The 13938-nt window shown below is 38.9% G+C and overlaps 1 protein-coding gene and 1 pseudogene across 2 annotated transcripts in view; both read left to right on the top strand.

The window, feature by feature from the left end:
- Positions 1-4937, top strand: part of LOC126335931 (pre-mRNA-processing factor 19) — a 41259-nt gene extending 36322 nt beyond the window's left edge. Inside the window, exon 11 of one of the 2 annotated variants that reach the window (XM_049999416.1) lies at positions 4612-4937. The gene's annotated coding sequence lies outside the window, so the exon portion shown is untranslated. Of the gene's footprint in view, positions 1-4601 lie in introns of both variants that reach the window. The other variant, XM_049999410.1, reaches the window with a different exon arrangement.
- A 6621-nt stretch (positions 4938-11558) lies between these two features.
- Positions 11559-11676, top strand: LOC126291136 (5S ribosomal RNA; annotated as a pseudogene).
- The last annotated feature ends 2262 nt before the right edge of the window (positions 11677-13938 follow it).

The raw sequence follows: 13938 nt of genomic DNA, 5'->3' as shown, positions 1-13938 counted from the left end.
GAAAAGAACAGTTGGTCTGTATAGGAGACTACTAACGAAATACTCCGTTTGGCAGAAAAGTTCCAGGACAGGTCTTTCTAAAAAATAGAAAATTGCACGTATCAACTAATGATCCTAGCTCCTATCGAAGTAGTCCCCTTGGCTATATATATACACAGTTTCCAACATTTCTGGAGGTCCTGGAAGCAAGCAGGAAATTTTCAACTGCAATGCTTGTAAGCTCATTTGTGATGGCCTATTTGATGTCTGCAGTATCTGGATGAAGCTTTCCTTTCAGTTGCCTTTTCACTCGCAGAAACGAGACAAAATCGCGAGGCAAGAGGTCAGACGAACATGTTGGATGGCAACAACAGAACGTCTGGCCAGATACTCAGAGACTATAAAGCAGTATGGGGTCTTGCCTTGCATTGTCATGCAGTCACAACCAATCCTGAGAATGCCACAAATCATGGCATGCTTGTCGCAAATGTTTCAAGACTTTTATGTAAAGAGTTTTGTTCACTGTTTGACCTGGAGGAACAATTATGGTGAACTAATCCTTTACTGTGAAAGAATGTGATCAAAATTGTCTTTGTTCTTGATGATTGTCGTTTCACCTTTTTCAAGCTGGTGATCCAGGACTCTGCCATTCAGCACTTTGATGCTTCGTGTGAGGGTCGTACTGATATCACCAACTTTCATGCCCAGCAGTAATGTGGGATCACTTCTTGCTCCATCCAGTAGTTCCACAGAAATTCTTTGTCTTTCCTCTTCTATTCATGGGTTAGATGTGATTGGATGAGTTTTGCATTAAGTTTCCATTTCCCTAAATCTTTGTGTAAAATTTTATGATGCACTTCACGATTGAAATTAAATTCTCTGATGTTGCACACAGTTACATGGCAGCCTTTTTGCAATAATTGCCTTACATGCTACACGTTTGCATTGGTATGTGCTGTAGACGGGCAACCAGCTCTGGGATCACCTTGCACTCAATCTCTGCCCTTACGAAACCTTTTGTGCACTCAAAAACACAACTTCTTGAAAGTGTTTCGCCTGCATATGCTTGCTTAATCATTGCGCATGTTTCACTAAGTGTTTTCTGGACCTTGACACAGAACGTAATGTTCACCCTTTGTTCACAATCAGCATCCATTGTGTCACGGTAGCTAAAGCACCAAGAACCCAAACAGTGTGTTGCTAAGCACAGCCCTGCCACATAGTGAGTTTATGCAGACACATGGCCAATGTCACACCAACGACACACATATACCAGGTAATGTAATAACAGTATTTTAGTGTTGCAAACTAAGAAATAAAAAAAATACTGTCCTGGAACTTTTCTGGCTAAGGGAGTGTGTACAGTTCCCATCTTAGAATACTGCTGAAGTGTGTGGAACCCATTCCAATAGGCAACAGGGAATATTTAATGTAAACAAGTAAGGGTGGCATGTTTGATCTCAGGTTTGTGTGACTCATAGGAGAGTTCTCAGAAATGCTGAAGCACCTGAATTGGCAGACCCTTCTTCAACTATTCTGCAATAGCGTATTCTAAGTTTCAAGCACCAGTATTAAATCAGGAAGGGAGTAATATACTGCAGGCCTGTGCATTTTGCTTCCATAGGAACAAGCTTAGACTAATTCCAGCATGCAGAACACTTTTAAACAGTCATTCTTCCTGTACTACATACCTGAAAGGAACTTGCATATATGTATACACATCTATGAATTTAAATAAATAAAAAATATGAGGGGCTTTCAGTAAGTAATGCACCACTTTTTTCCTTGGTCAGTTTCAGTTGGAAAAATATAAAATTTGCTGTGGGACATTATGATGGAATATTCCTGCTTCAACCCCTATAGATTCATGAAGTTCCACTGAGTGAGTGGTGGCATGATACTTAGCCCTCCAAATGGTGTCTGTAACAGAGATGCATTCCAAGGAGTGAGCTGTCATTGAGTTTCCTTTAGCAGAAAACTGTAGCATCAGAGATATTCATAGGCTATTGTAGAATATCTATGGAGACTTGGCAGTGAACAAAAGCATGGTGTCCTCATTGCAAGTATGTTGCACAAACTTGTCCGGTCCCTCATGAGCTGACCAGCCACACACAGCTGTGACTCCTGCACTATTGGGACATGCAGACACTCTCATTTGAGATGACTGTAACAGTTCATCACCACAAAAATGCTAATGAACTACTACTCCTCCATGACAACACAAGGTCTCACAATAGTATGTGCACCTGAGAGCAGCTCACAAAACTTCATAGGACTATCTTTCTCATCCACCCTACAGCCCAGATCTTGCTCCTTCAGACTTTCATCTGTTTGGCCTATTGGAGGCCGCACTGCATCCGAAGTGATGCGTGGATGATGGAGAATTTATTGATGCAGCAAGACGTTGGCTCTGACATCGACCAGTAGATTGATACCTACCATTGATACCATGTCATCGTACAGGCCCTCCCAGTGAAGGTGGTGTAAAGCCGTCATGTTTAACAGAGATTATGTTGAAAAATATGGTTTGTAGCCAAAAGAGTTGGGAATAAATCAGTGTATTGGAATCCCAAATAAAACCAACCTGCTTACAGAAAAAAATGTGTTGCATTACTTCAGTAAAAGAAAATCATTCAGCCCTGGAAAAATCAGATGATAAAAATTGAGAGGAAAAGTATGTATAGAAGAGATTGAAGATTTGTTATTACCAGTGCTTTTTCTTGAACATGGAAATTTCAGCTTGAAATATCAACAATGTAGGAGAAAAATAGTTTGCTACTTGCACATTAAGTTGCAGACACGCACACCTAAAGGCACTTACACATTAATTGGCTTTTGGCCACAGCCTTCTTCGGAAACACACACACACACACACACACACACACACACACACACACACACACACACACACACACACACACACACACACACACACAAAATATCACCATCTCCAGGAACTCAGACCAGAATGCAACTGTTACGTACAATGAAAGCAGCACTCTGGGGGTGGCAGGGATGTGGAAGGGATAGCAGTGTATGGTTGGTGGGGGGAGGGGGGGGGGGGAGAAGAGCACTGTCTGGCAGGGACTAGGTTGCCAAAAGTGTGATGTTAAGAGGCTGGGGGGCACAGAGGTGGCAAGAAGGGTTTGGGGGGGGGGGGGGGCAAAAACTGAGAAGAGGGGGAAAGATGGGTGGGTGCTTTGGCAGAGGGTGGCACACAAGGAGGATTGGAGATAAGAATAGGGCTGAGATGACAAGAGAGGGGGTTAAAACTATGGGGTAGAGCGTGTGGGGACAGTATGTTACCATAGATTGAGGCCAGGATAATTTCAGAAGCAGAGAATGCACTGTTAAGGTTAACTCCCATATTCACAATTCAGAAAAGCTGGTTATAGAAGGGGGGATCCAAATGGCTCAGGTAGTGAACCAGACATTGAAATCAAGCATGTTATGTTCAGCTTTGAGTGTTGGTCCACAGCGCAGTCTATTTTGCTCTTGGCAACAGTTTAGCGGGGTCATTCATCCTGGTGGACAGGTAGCTGGTACTCGTACCAATATAAAAGGCTATGCAATTATTGCAGCAGAGTTGGTAGATGTTATGGCTGCTTTCACGGGTTGCCTCTGATGGGGTAGGACAAGCCTGTAGCAGGAGTAGAAGTGCTGGGTGGGTGGATTAGGGATAGCAGTGTACCCAGCACTTCCTGTTCCAGTAACAAGCATATCCTACCCTATCAGAAGCCGAGCCACATGTGAAAACAGCCATGTCATATACCAGACCTGCTGCAATCATTGCACAGCTTTCTACATTTGTATTACTGCCAACCAGGACGAATGGCCACCGCCAAACTGTGGGCAAGAGCAAACTAGACTACCCTAAGGCACAAAATGCAGCGGAACATAACATGCCTGATTTCAATGGCTGCATCACACCCAAAGCCATCTGGATCCTTCCTCCACTACCAACTTTGCTGAACTGCGCAGATGGGAGTTATTGTTACAACGCATTTTCTGTTCCTGAAATTATCCCAACTTCAGTGTACGGTAACATATTGTTCCATAGTTTCCACCCTCTCTGTGTTGTCATCTCAACCTCTTCTCATCTCTCACCCTCTTTGTGCACTGCCCCCTGCCAACGTACCCACCTATCTTTCCCTAATGTCCTCCTTTTTCGCTCCCCCCTCCCTCTCCCCACCTGCCTGCCTCGCAGCCTCCTAATGCTGCACCTGTTGGCGATAGTCCCTGCACCCTCTGGCAGCCTTCACTTTTCCCCACCTGTACACTGCTATCCCTTCCCCTTCTCTGCCTCCTCCAGATTGTTGCTTCCATTCTACATGACAGTTGCGTTCAAGTCCAAGCTGCAAGTCATGGCGATCATCTGTGTGTGTGTGTGTTTTATTTGAATGAATATGTGTACTTCTTTTTCTGACGAAGGCTGTGGCCAAGAGCTAATGTCTGAGTGTCTTTTAGTTTGCCTGTCTGCAACGTCACATGTTATCTTTATGTTAACTAGCAATCTATCTTTTCCTTGCACTATTAATGTTTTTCTCAGTTATTTTACATTGATATTGTATTATTTCAGTATTTATAATTGATATATTTTTACATAAGGAATTACTGTTCAGTATGTTACAGGTGTACCTGTGTGGATATTCACTTCAACATTTGGAAGCATGACGCTGCAAGTTTGGATATCCTTAGGAATTAAGGACACTTAACATGCTTCCATCATAGAGAAAGTGACAGAGATTCTGTAGCATATCATGGAAGCACAGAATTTTACAAGCGCATGCCCGCGCTCTTTGTGTGTGTGTGTGTGTGTGTGTGTGTGTGTGAGAGAGAGAGAGAGAGAGAGAGAGAGAGAGAGAGAGAGAAAAAAAATGTTGCTTCTTAGGAAATATCATCCTACTCTTAAAAATCATGACTGTATTATTTGCTATAATAAATAGACTTTTAGACAACATGTTATATCCAGTACTTCATTGTCCAGCATTACACTAAGGACCTTGTAACTCTTACCTGGACATAGTTACAGATAAATAATTGATTTAATATTGGTCAACTTAACTTTTTCACAGACAAGGAAACAAGAAAAAGACAGTAGGACAATAAAGTCTCACAAATTTTGCTCATAGTGAATGTTGTATATTCACAGGTCGTCATGTCTGACAAAGCAACACGCCATTATAGTTAAAAGTTTTTTTTCCCCAGATGCTTTTTTTTTTTTTAAGTTGACTGATTTATACAATTCTGTATGTCATAGAGCATCTTGCCATAGAATGTCAGTGGAAGGATAAAAACATGGCAAATAAAACCTGTTGCCAGATGAACAGAAAATTTTTGGCTCTCTACAAAAGTAAACAGCATATAACAAAAGTTATTTAAGAGCTACAGTGGTGAGACAGTAATAAGATGGGCAGCAAAATGTTAGTTAAATATTACATTCCTGTGGCCACTGTTAATGCTTTGGACACAAAAAGTTCAACATTTCTACATAGAAAAAAATTCGTTTTTATTGTAGCTTCACCATTTTTGCTTGAAAAAACTGAGCATTTTGAAGAATTTAATGTCAAAATCATTTTGTTTTGATGGTTATGAGTGGTAATGTCACTGTTGTTGAATTTGCTACATAGAGTACTATCTTGAATATTACCACACAATGTTTCCTGGCAACTTAAAAATAAATACAATTATTGGTTTCTGTAATACAGAAAACCTGACTAATTTTTGTAGTAAGGGGAGGCCTCTTTGTGATCAACCTAACTCAGCCCTCTAATGAACAAGGTAGTACAATGATAAGAGACACAGGAAGCTCACTTCAAATTCCTATCTGGTCGGTCTCATATATATTTTCTATTTTTTTTTTTTTAAACTAAAGGAAAATTCTGGGATGGCTCATTTGAAATGGACATGGCTGAACTACTTCCCATTTCTTCCTCCAGTTCAAGCTTGATATAAAGTGTGATAAATCATTTATTAAAACTGTTAATTCTATTATTAGAAATGCAATTGTCACAGAAAGGCTCCAGGATTACACATAAACTGGAAATATTAGATCCAGCTTATCTCCCCCACAGAGAACCAGGCATAAAAAGACAGTAGTACGAGAAAGTCACATATTTTGTGCTTAGTGAAAGCATGTGTATCCAAATCTGGGAGGCTTCTATGAACACTTTTAGCCAGTTCGTGTACTGAGCTGAAAAAAGTCTCTGTTTCAAATATTGATGGTAAAGAGAATCGTGTGTGTAATGTTTCGTTTCCAAAAAGTATTGTGTCTGTCTAGAAATTAAGGAAGTATGTGAACTCAGTCTATAAGAGAAGATTCCTTTGTGTAACACAAATCTTATCTTCTCATGATTATATGGTCTGCTAGGAAATGAACAGTTTGACAACTAAATACTAATATTGATTCCATTAATGACTCAAAATTGTGTACGTTAATTGTGGACATATTATAAAATAAATTGTTATGAATGATTTTGCTGTAACATTTGGTTCCTGTATAGAAAGTTGTATTAACTTGAAGATCTTTAATTCGTTTACACGTTGATGTGGTTTGTAATAAGATCATAATGTACTCAGATATGTAATGCACATAATTGTCTTGCCCTAATAAGAAAGTGAATAATTCTTTGCTGCTTTCTGTATGATGAACAGGCTAACCATTTGGAGTAGGGTAACGTGGACTACTTTAGAACTCATCCTGTACTCGAGGATCATTTCTTGTCATAAATCTGTAGTGGGAACAATACTTATTGCTAGGGACCTGATATTTAGAAGTTAGTTTTGGCAAAATTCACATCTGTTTTTGGAAAATTTTGAATTGTGTGTGGGTAATTATATGTACAAATATAAAAGATTGCCACGCTATGTGACTGAAGACGAAGCCTTAGTGTTTTGAAAGTGACTGTTAAAAAATTGTGGTTTGGGAAGCTTTTTAAGGGATGTTTGCTTTTGCAAATACTTCAATAGTGATGAATCTTTTCACTCATTTCAAAATAAGAAATGAAAGCAACAAGCATGCACAACAAAAAGCATTCAATAACAGCTACCCTGCAACTGCCTGCTTAGGTTGGGAATGTGTAAACAAGATAGTTTGGGCCAGACCTCTACCAATATTTGATGCCACCACGATTCAATACACCTGTTATGTTCAAGTGTCCACATTATACCAAATTTTAAACTTTAGCAAGCAGACAGAAGTATTTGTTTCTTTGTTTTAAGATGGCAGGTCCCACAGCCAAGGCCTAGGTTGCATTATGTCATGTGTATCTTATACAGACCATTTAACTGCCCACCATTAATGCATCTTCTATATATTGAGTACACTGATAACATTGTTGTGTTCATGTACTTTTTATTTTTCCAAATTGGGCTTTGGTGTGCAGTACCAGTAAGCAAAAATTGGTTACGTTTTCCATATTTATTTGCATGAAATAAAGCTATAATTCCCTGATAAAATGGCTCATCCTGATACAGTTAGCTAGTAGATGCTATTTCATACCAAATTTTACATTTTGAGGCAGAATTCACATAGATATTTTCATTTATTGCAAATGCAAAGTTTTCAGGTCCCCACTTACTGCAAAGAACATCAGAGCTACACCCTGATTAAATCTACAAAATTAATTATTTGTTGTAAATTTCCACATCGTTTACATGACGTTTTAATGTGCTCTGGCTGGTTGCTGGATATATGTATATCTATGATATGATTCCTTTATGTCCTAATATTAACCTCTTGAAGTCATTGTAGAGGTTATTTTTGTCCAAATATTGTATTCATGGGTTTTATTATTTTTTGAGAAAAGAAAAATATTGTAAATTATAAAGAAGGTTAATGAATATATGGGGTTATTCATAACACCAGAATACTGTATGAAATCTGCAAGACGTGGAAAAATGACACACATCAGTAAATAAAGCACCTCTCCAAGTTTCTGTTTGTATCGTACACCCTGGAGTAATTGCAGAATGCACCACTAGGGGCAGGCACGTCAGAACTTAGTTCCCCATTGTCCATTGTTGCATCAAATTAGTGTGAACCTATAGACAGGCAATCCAATCAATAGATTTGTAAAGCAGGATGCTTTTGTTGAGACTTCATTGAACTGCGTGATGCACATGCTGACATTCCATGACAATTATTGCCCATCTTGAGAACCAATAATGTGAGTTTCAAAGTTTGGAGAGATGCTCATCGACTGGTACGTGTTTATTTCCTGTGTATCTTGTAGTATTTGTGCAGTCACCATCTGAATCTCCTGAGGTACTTACAACTAATCCAGTAAATAATGTGAAGTAGTTGTTGAAATATGTAGTTTTTTTGAAGAGGTCTTTGCAGGTTGTCACAGAATTAACACCATATATGGTTCTTATAACACACTTCTGCATTCTAAGGGTACTGTCTTCTGAGTTGTTTTTACACAAAACATGATGCCATAACTCATTTCTGAGTAGAAACATGCAGAATAAACTAGTTTCTTAATTTTTAAAACCGCTGTAGCACAGGGGTGTAACTACAGTGATAAGAGTTCTGTGGCAAGTGTCTGTAGTGAAGCCTCCTCCCCTTCACATGCACTCTTTGCCATGGATATGTTTGCTGTCTTCTTATCTGTCACAGTGTGGATAAGAGGTCATATGCAGAGGCAACATCCATATTCTCAATTACGTAGTCTTAGATGCAATATTTACTTTGCAGTGCTTAAATGATAACTAAAAGTGTAACAATGGTGTTGTATTCAGTTCTCTTTTTAAGATCCTGGCACCCCTTTGTCTTCCCACATATATAGACCACATCCAGAGAGCACTACAGCAAGATGATTTGTAGTGTCTCTCACTTCAATTTTGAGGACTCATCTATTCATTAACAACAGAAGCACTCAATGCAACTGGACTTTTTATTAGTGCTTATTTGTCACAAAATGCCATAACATGGGTCACTAAACAAGGGTTTAGAACTAAAGTAATGTTTTTGCAAATATTCACAGTGCACTAGGGACAGTGACTGTAACATTAAAAACAAAAATGTGCCAGACTAAAATAATCGTCTGCAAAAATTCACACAATAGTAACTGGAATAGAAGTGATAATGGCAGGTACTGCTAGTGGGGATTATTGACACAGCTATAGTTACTCCCTCCCGTGCTGACACAAATGAATATGTTCTTCTTTACAGTGCGAATTTTGCATCTCTCCAAAGCAGAAAATTTAATATTTTGAAATAGTTTTTTGGTATAAACGGCATATTAAAAACACAAAATTGCTGAAATTGCGGAATAGTTAATCACATAACTTCTGAACATTTGTGAGTATTGGTAAATTGTTCCCAAAATCTCAGGATAGATTGCTATTGAAGTGTTGTCCTACTCTCAAACAGTACACAATTCAGATTTTATCTTTTGCATTATACTCATCATTGAATAAGACCCAATGAAGTCTCTCATAGCCGAAAAGTAAAGCATCCGAATTTTTAATGTGAAAACTCTCAAAGCTTATTAAATATAACCAATGTTATTGATACTCTGTCTTTATTCCTCATGCCTACAGATATCACAGCGCTCATTTGTTGTCTTAACTTCCTGGAGGAGAAGGGAAATCTGTGAATTTGAAACTCGATTACAGCACACTGTTTCTCATACACCAATGTCATTATGTTACACATGACCACATTACGTGCTACAATAAAGAGCCCTCTACTGGCAGAGGGCTGCAAATATGTAGATGTGAAGATTAGAGATGTAGAGTGTTAATAATGTTTCTTTTATTCACAATGCTTTTAAGAGGTTTTCACATAAAAAATTCAGAGGCGATACTTTTCAGCACTCCCTTGTATTTTATTGAAGAATTAATACTTAACTTGCTCAGCTCAAGTGCCCATTATTGATGATCAATTTAACACATTGTATTCCTTTACTGTAGGCAATCTGGAGCAAATCTTATGGAGTTGTGTTGCATTCCTAACACTTAATAAATGAGTTTCCAACAAGCATTACTCTTTTGAAACATGTGATTTATTTGTAACTTTACAATTTTTCATTAAGAAAACTTGGCTGAAAATGAATTCACTGGGAAATGAAACTAATCTGTTCTGAAACAGTCCTTGTAAAACTAACTAGTGGGGACAATGCCACAGTCCTGTAACCCTGTAGTGGGCACATGCATTCTTCTCATGTAAGTCGGCATGGGACGTACTTTGTACTCCATGCCAATCTACCACAGAATCGTATCACTTCAATGGATCCATATTTAAGGAGTACCTCATTTATTGCTATATTATTATTATTTGTTTAACTGACAATCATTGCTACAATCGCCATGCTTCTAGTAGAATTATGTATAGGGCTCTATAATAATATAAAACTATGGTAACTTTTTGAGTATTGCATATGTTTTATTGTTTAAATTAAATGGTTTCTTTTGTTAATATTCACAATTTCAAACTTTATTACACTAAACAAAAATGTCACGATATTTACATGTTTTCTGTACCTTTTACCAATATTGCAGATTTTTTACATTTACTCTGCCTGTCTCCTGTGAAAGAACTCTCATTTGCGAGCCCACTGTTACCTTCATCATAGTCATCTTCAGGATCTTATTCCTCCTCACTTTGTCCATCATGCTCACTACAGTCAGTGGCTTCATCTTGTTCATCAGAACTGCCATTGTCCCCATCTAAATACTCTTATTTCAGCATCAGAATTCATATTGGATAACTCATAAAGTTTGTCAGTTCTGACATTTTGTATGCCTTTGTAGTTTATAGACCACATACAGAAAAACCAGACGCAAGACAGTAGGTATATTAGTGAAAATAGAGAAAATAAACAAGAAATTTTCCAGAACAAGATTTGCACACTGTAGTAGAATGTGTGCTGATATGAAACTTCATGGCAGATTAAAACTGTGTACTGGCCCAAGGATTGAACTCGAGACTTTTGCTTTTCACGGGCAAGTGTTCTATCGACTGAGCTACCCAAGCACAACTTATATCGTGCAATCAGCTTCAATTCTGCCAGTACCTCATCTCCTATCTTCCAAATTTAACAGAAGCTCTTCTGCGAGTTCCCAGTTGCTTTAAGGTCTATTCTCGGAATAGAGTGGAAAAGCCTTGTACGAACACGTTATAACACCTAACCGGAGAATATACGTGCCATAACAGAACCAGTGATTCTGACAATAACTTTTGACATTGGCAGGATTGGTTACAGAGTTAGTGACAACAAGATTGTTTGTTAGAACGAGGAAGGAGAAGAAAAGGGGACATCACAGATTATATGGAAGAAAATGACGATCCTAAATTCGTCTAGAAATTTTGTGCTACTACTTTTTGATCTCATGCTTGAGGAACTGGAGCAAGTGAATGAAATGTGAAACTATTTCCTGTTATAAAACCTTTTGCTTGCACTAGGCCTAACGCGCATTTGATATTGGTACTTTGTGAATTATGTTCTGTCGTGTTATTTATAAAAATGACGTACATAAAAATGACCATTTGTGCCTAAACAGTTTCACTTATTTGGCGTGTGTTACAACTGCTGCAATATTAGAAAGGCCTATTTCATTTTTACAGAGAGTGAGCCAACGGTCTTGCCGCAGTGGTCACACTGGTTCCCATCAGATCACTGAAGTCAAGTGCTGTCGGGCTGGGCTAACACTCGGAAGGGTGACCATCTGGACGGCCGAGCGCTGTTGGCATGCGGGGTGCACTCAGCCCTTGTGAGTCAAACTGAGGAGCTACTCGTTTGAGAAGTAGTGGCTCAAGTCTCGCAAACTGACATACAACCGGGAGAGTTGTGTGCTGACCACATGCCCCTCCATATCCGCATCCAGTGACACCTGTAGGCTGAGGATGACATGGTGGCTGGTCGGTACCATTGGCCCTTCCAATGCCTGTTCGGACAGAGTTTAGTTTAGTTTAACAGACAGTGACAAGATGTAATCAAATCGAGAAATGAAACCAGTTTTGGGTACTATCCGTATTAGCAGCTTTTTCAGTATTAGACAACATTTTGGTTTTTCATGCAGAAAATGCTTGATGAAATTTGATGAAGTAATAGATTCTTTTGCAGAGTGGAAAGTACACCGTGTAAAGCTGTAGCAAGATTAAAGTGAAAAAATGCTGAGACCTAAGGATTGAATGTGTACTGTCTTGCTTGTCTCTTGTCTTCACTGGTTTAATGATTCCAATATTTGATTTTATGTCACACAAAAGAGAAAGTTATTAGCTGATAGGCAGTAAACAGTGCAAATTTGCTGAAGAGTTCTTACTCTTCCGGTCAAAAATAATTCCACCCAGTAGTAACCGTGAGTTTTGTTAAGGGGTATGGGAAGGCAAACCGGCCGACTAGGGGCAGGAGAGGCACCATAGGACATTTTAATTTCCACTGACCTGAATATAGACTCGATGGCTTCCTTTAAAAAAATATAGACGTTTGAACTCCGCAGAGCAAAATACAGTGACGTGCGATAGAACAACACTTCGTGAGGTGGTGTGGCAGTGCACTTTGCCACTCTTTAAGACCGAATAACATGTCTTACATTTCCTCGAACACATATGTTTTTTATGCCCGCATCTCGTGGTCGTGCGGTAGCGTTCTTGCTTCCCGCACCCGGGTTCAATTCCCGGTGGGGTCAGGTTAGGTTTAATTAGTTCTAAGTTCTAGGGGACTGATGACCATAGATGTTAAGTCCCATAGAGCTCAGAGTCATTTGAACCATTTGAACATATGTTTTATGTATCAAACTCTTCAGAAAGATGTGCGCTTCAAAATGAACATATTTTTGAAAAATCGATTTTTTTGAAATCTTAAACCGCTCGATGGGGATTGGGGCAGTTATCAAATTTTTGGCTTGGTTCGGAAATATCATAGATCCTGGTCTGGCAGCAAGTGCCCTTCTCTCCTGTCTTATAGATCCGCCACAACGAATCTGAATTCATATATCTGCAGAATATGATCAAATGTATGTTCTGAAGCAGGAGCAGTTTCAGAGAAAGCTACGATAATTGAAAAGGTGCGTAGTAATGTGTGCCTGAGTCATTAATCCAGTTGCATTAACATTACATGTAGGATTTCTCGCTTTATATCAGGAGGTTGTAAACGTTGATTCAGAATTGGGACATTTAGACGTTTCCAACATTTTGCCTCATCATATTAAGGTAGCACGAAACTCAGAATACGAACAAGTACGACGCCCAGCATGAGGATGTGCAGCACATATATGGAGCGATACATATAAGAAAATGTTGCTTACCCAGTACTGCACACTTTGCTTATCAAGATAAGGCACTGCGAAATATGGGTTTGGTGACAACTCACTTTTCTGAGAAGAAAAAAAAAAGAAACTCAAATTTATTAAGAACTACATCGAAGAAACACTATTCAAATTGTTAAGAGTAAATCCCAAGTACTTTAATAAGATTTCATTTGCCACTGACAAGGCGCTAATGTATGGAAAGCACTGCAATCCTGTGAGCATTATGGACTCATTACACATGTTTTGAACACGGTCCTGAAAAACATGTTGGATGATGATTATTTGGTAAATGGACTTCGAGTGGTTTATTCCATGACTTACGATGATAAAGATATCGTCCAATTCGTGAAGAAAAGTGGTGACGTGGGTTCGATATAGAAAAGCCTGAAGCAAGAAATGTAAAGTAGAAAGCTTGTTTAGAATGATACAGTGTGTAGTACGGCAATACGACAAAATCATGGAACTTTTTCCGGAGAGAGGTGTCTCTTAAAAACTTACTGGTTACAACAACACAACTACAAAAGAGCTCGTGACATTTTAGAGCCATTCAAAGAACCAATCAAAATGATGAAAGGCAACAAGTTTTCAACAATTCAGTTTGTTTTGTTATGGGTGCATAAAATGAAAAGTCATTGCAATACATGGCCAGAAGATACAAGGTACATGCGTGTAACCTTGGATCGCTCGCACCTATTGTCACGC

Source organism: Schistocerca gregaria, chromosome 1, assembly GCF_023897955.1.
Source record: "Schistocerca gregaria isolate iqSchGreg1 chromosome 1, iqSchGreg1.2, whole genome shotgun sequence".
NCBI classification, from domain to species: Eukaryota; Metazoa; Arthropoda; class Insecta; order Orthoptera; family Acrididae; genus Schistocerca; species Schistocerca gregaria.
Note: the sequence above shows the minus strand (reverse complement) of the source record. Positions and strands in the feature narration are given on the sequence as shown.